Here is a 6,000-nt window from a genome sequence, read left to right on the forward strand (position 1 = left end):
GACAACTGTATGTTTCACTTTTGAGATGGAGAAGCCAAAGTTATAGAAGGAAATATGATACCAAAATCGACCTCTATAAAGAAGTCTTAGATATGATACTACCACACTGAATATTTATACACTATAAATAGGATATTACTTAACTTAATTAAATTAATCATCTTTGTAGGTTAAGACGATATCATTTTTAATTCAAGTATTCTATTAATGTAATTGTCACGACCCGAATTTACCACCTTCGGACCGTGATGGCGCCTAACATTTCACTTGCTAGGCAAGCCAACGTTAGAATAATATTAACTAATTTTTAGACAATCTTTACATTATTAATAATCAAGGAAACAAAAGCGGAAGCAAAGTTTGAAATATAGTGAAATAATCCATAAATGCAACGGTGTCTAAATACCATCCCAGAATTGGTGTCACAAGTGCCCGAACTTCTAGAATAAATATAAATAAAGGTCTGAATAAAATAAAGTTGTCTGAAAATAAACACACAGCTAAAGTAAAAATAGACGGGGACTTCAGAACTGCGGACGCCATGCAGTTATACCTTAAGTCTCCTTTGGTAGCTGAAATCCGAGCAAGTCTACGGTACGCCGCTGGGACCAATTCCAAAATCTGCACAAGAAGTGCAGAGTGTAGTATCAGTGCAACCGACCCCATGTACTGGTAAGTGCTGAGCCTAACATCGACAAAGTAGTGACGAGGCTAAGGCGGGTCACTTACATTAACCTGTATGCAATATTAGTAACAACAACAATAATAGAAATAATTCAGGTAACTCATTTATAATAATTGAAGCCAACTCAGCAATCATAACCAATTATCATTTCCATCAATTCTGTTGCAGCGTGCAACCCGCTCTCACAATATATTCACATTCAATTCTGTTGCAGCGTGCAACCCGCTCTTACAATATATATTCACATTCGATTCTGTTGCAGCGTGCAACCCGCTCTCATAATATATTTATTTTAATCAAGTCTGTTGCGGCGTGCAACCCGAACCCCTATATATATATATATATATATATATATATATATATATATATATATATATATATATATATGTATGTATGTATGTCGACTTTTGAATAAGTCTATTACGGCGTGCAACCCGATCCTCCAATATGGACTTTTAATAAGTCTGTTGCGGCGTGTAACCCGATCCTCCAATATGAACTTTTAATAAGTCTGTTGCGGCGTGCAACCTGATCCTCCAATATATTCATTATAATCAATCCTGTTGTGACGTGCAACCCGCTCCTCCAACATATTCATTTACCAATTCTTATAGAATAAATTTTTCCAATAAATGTAACAATTAATATAAAATTATAAGACAACAAGCATACAATAATTATGATTTAATCATGAAACAATCAATGACAATTAGTAAATTATTATGGAAATCAGGGAGAAAATAGGCAGTTTAATATTTAATATGCTAAATGTCAAATAATAATTAAAACACATAATTCAAATAGCACGTAACAATTAATGCAGGAATTTAAGAATTAATATTTGACAAAGAATAAGAGAGAAACAATTATTATAATAATTAATTTATGATTTAAAACAATTTATGATTTTTCATGTAAGTAGGCAAACAATTAATTTGACGACGTATAGATACTCGTCACCTCGCCTATACGTCGTTCACATGCAATTCACATAACAAATAATTTAAGGGTTCTATTCCCTCAAGTCAAGGTTAACCACGACACTTACCTCGCTTTGCAAATTACAATCAATTATTCAACCACAGCTTTTCCTTTTAAATTTATCTTTGAAAGCTTCAAATCTATTCACAAACAATTCGATATATTCAATACGAATAATAGGAATTAATTCCATATGAATTTACTAATTTTCTGGATAAAAATCTCAAATTCATTAAAATATTCGGCAGTGGGACCCACGTCTCAAATCTCAGAAAAACTTACGAAATCCGAACACCCATTCCGAGACGAGTCCAACCATACAAAAATTATCCAATTCCGATGTCAAATGGACCTTCAAATCTTAAATTTTGGTTTTTGGAAGATTTTAGAAAAATATAATTTTTCTTCCATAAATTCACGGATTCATGATATAAACGAGTATGGAATCATGAAATATAATCAATATAGGGTAAGGAACACTTACCCCAATATTTTTCCGTGAAAATCGCCCTACCCGAGCTCAAAAATGGGAAGGAGTTGAAAATGGGTCGAAACCCCATTTTCAGAACTTAAGTTCTGTTTCTGGGATTTTTACCCTTCGCGTTCGCGAAGGTACTCTCGCCTGTCCAACTTTTACTCTTCGCGAACACGAAGCTTGCCTGGCTTGGCCTTCACGAATGCGAGATGCCCTTCGCAAATGCGAAGGCAATTGACCTGGCCAGTCTCTTTCCTTTCGCGAATGCGAAGCTTCGCATCCCAAGCCTTCGCGAACGCGTTCTCTCTGTCGCGAACGCGAAGCACAAAATGTGCCAGCCCCAATATGCTCTTCGTGAACGCGAGACTCCCCTCAGGAACGCGAAGAAGGAAACGAGAAGCTGGTTTCTACAGTTTCCTCAAGTCCAAAAATGATCTGTTAACCACCCGAAACCAACCCGAGCCCTCGGGGCTCCAAACCAAACATGCACCCAAGTCCTAAAAACATCATTCGAACTTGCTCGCGCGATCGAATCACCAAAATAACACCAAGAACTACGAATTAGACACCAATCAAAGGAAATTTTCAAGAAAACTTTAAAACTTATATCTTTACAACCGGGCGTCCGAATCACGTCAAATCAACTCCGATTCTCACCAAATTCGACAGACAGGCCATAAATATTATAGTGGAACTATACCGGGCTCCGGAACCAAAATATGGACCCGAGATCAATAAATCCAACACCAGTAATTTCTTAAAAATTATTAAGCTTTCAAGCTTTTAATTTTTCATCAAAATTCCATATCTCGGGCTAGAGACCTCGGAATTCGATTTTGGGCATACGCCCAAGTCCCAAATCATGATACGGATCTATCGAAATTGTCAAAACACTGATCTAGGCCCATTTGCTAAAAATATTGACTAAAATCAACTCAATTGAGTTTTAAAGCTCTATTTCACATTTTAATTTATTTTTCACATGAAAATTTTCCGAAAATTTTTACGGACTGTGCACGTAATTCGAGAAATGATAAATGGTGTTTTTCTAGGTCTTAGAACACATAGTTTCTTATTAAATTTAAAGATGACATTTTGGGTCATCACATTCTCCACCTTTAAAACAAACGTTCGTCCTCGAACGGAGTTAGAAAAAGTACCTGAGCTGGAGAAAAGGTGTGGATATTTACCCTGCATGTCCGACTCGAACTCCCAGGTAGATGCCACTACCGGCTGACCTCTCCATTACACCCGAACTGAAGGATAACTCTTAGACCTCAACTGTCGGACCTGCCGGGCTAGAATAGCCACCGGCTCTTCCTCGTAAGTCAAATCTTTGTCCAATTGGACTGAGCTGAAATCTTACACATGGGAGGGATCACCATGATATTTCCGGAGCATAGACACATGAAACACCGGATGAACCGCTGATAAACTAGGTGGTAATGCAAGCCGACTTCACCCACCCTTTCAAGAATTTCAAAGGGTCCGATATACCTTGGGCTCAACTTGCCCTTCTTTTCGAACCTCATTACACCTTTCATAGGTGAAACCCGGAGCAATATTCTTTCTCCAGCTATGAATGCAATATCACGAACTTTACGATTGGCATAACTCTTTTGCCTAGACTGAGCTGTGCGAAGTCGATCCTGAATAATCTTGACCATATCCAAGGCATCCTGTACAAAATCGGTACCCAACAACCGAGCCTCTCCCGGTTCAAACCAACCAACTGGCGATTGGCATCGCCTTCCGTATAATGCCTCATATGGAGCCATCTGAATGCTCGACTGGTAGCTATTATTATAAGCAAACTTCGCAAGTGGTAAGAAATGATCCCAAGAACCTCCCAAGTCCATAACACAAGCGCGAAGCATATCTTCCAATATCTGAATAGTGCGCTATAACTGTCCGTCTGTATGTGGATGAAATATTGTACTCAACTCCACCCGCGTGCCCAACTCACACTGTACAACCCTCCAGAAATGTGAGGTAAACTGCGTACCTCGATTTGAAATAATAGATACGGGCACACCGTGAAGGCGGACAATCTCACGAATGTAAATTTCAGCTAACCTCTCTGAAGAATAGGTAACTGCCACTGGAATGAAATGTGCTTACTTGGTCAACCTGTCCACAATGACCCAAACTGTGTCAAATTTTCTTTGAGTCCGTGGGAGCCTAACAATAAAATCCATAAGGATACGCTCCCACTTCCACTCAGGAATTTCTAACTTTTGAAGCAAACCATCAGGTCTCTGATGCTCGTACTTAATTTGATGGCAATTCAGACACATAGCTACATATGCAACTATATCCTTTTTCATTCTCCTCCACCAATAATGTTGCCGCAAATCTTGATATATTTTGGCGATACCTGGATGAATAGAATACCTAGAACTGTGTGCTTCTTCAAGAATTAATTCACGAAGCCCATCCATATTAGGCACATAAATACGACCATGCACTCGCAGAACCCCATCTTCCCCCACAGCAACCTATTTGGCATCACCATGCCGCACCGTGTCCTTAAGGACAAGTAAATGAGGATCATCATATTTCCTCTCTCTGATGCGCTCATGTAAAGAAGACCGAGCGACTGTGCAAGCTAAAACCCGACTGGGTTCTGAAACATCTAACCTCACGAACTGATTAGCCAAAGTCTGAACACTTGCATCGAATGGCCTCTCACCACCGAAATTTATGCAAGACTGCCCATACTCATAGCCTTTCTACTCAAAGTATCGGCCACCCCATTGGCCTTTTTCGGGGTGATACAAAATGGTAATATCATAGTCTTTCAACAACTCCAACCATCTCCTCTGCCTCAAATTAAGATCTTTTTGTTTGAACAGATACTGAAGGCTGCGATGATCAGTAAATACCTCACACGAGACACCGTAGAGGTAATGCCTCCAAATCTTCAGCGCATGAACAATGGCTGCCAATTCTAAGTCATGGACAGGATAATTCTTCTCATGAACTTTCAACTGCCGCGACACATATGCAATTACCTTGCCATCTTGCATTAATACTACACCAAGCCCAATGTGAGATGCGTCACAATATACCGTATACGATCCTGAACCTATGGGTAATACAGACACTGGCTCCGTAGTCAAAGTGGTCTTAAGCTTCTGAAAGCTCAACTCACACTCGTCTGACCATCTGAATAGGACACCTTACTAGGTCAATATGGTCTTAATAGTTGTTCATAATCAATTACAGAATCATCAATTAACTTCATGTTAACAAAAACAAAAAAAAATCTCATTTCAAACCTTCACAATACTAATAACGAGATGTGAGGCATGAAGACCTCATAATTATTTACCCGAATTAACGAGTCACATTTAATGCCACCTGGGCGGGCACCTACCTCGTAGGTTATAACTCAATATTACAACACGAATTTGGCAAGTATGCACAGAGAATTTCATACGAATATTTTTCAAATAAGCCTAGAAGGCATGACTCCCTATTAGTACTATAGTACAAATTTAATTTTCACTAGGGAGAATTTAAACACAAGAATTTTTAACACATGGATCTCGTCCTTATATAACTTCCACCGCAGCTCACAGCTCGGTTTAAACATATCAATTTATTTTAAAATACGAGGACCTGGGACTCAGTTTTGAATCACAAGTAATATGCACATATTACCAATCGAAACTTTCCATTTTCTCCTTTTAAATAACTTTATTAAACAAAATAACAACACATAATGAACCCCACACTGGTAGGGCATAAAATTCACAATTTGTAATTAATTATCAGTAAATTACATCAAAACTTACCGACATAAGTAACAGAAAGACACCTTTAGCCTCACAGATCTTATTAGAGTATATCATGG

The sequence above is a fragment of the Nicotiana tomentosiformis genome, chromosome 2, assembly GCF_000390325.3.
Source record: "Nicotiana tomentosiformis chromosome 2, ASM39032v3, whole genome shotgun sequence".
Classification (NCBI taxonomy): domain Eukaryota; kingdom Viridiplantae; phylum Streptophyta; class Magnoliopsida; order Solanales; family Solanaceae; genus Nicotiana; species Nicotiana tomentosiformis.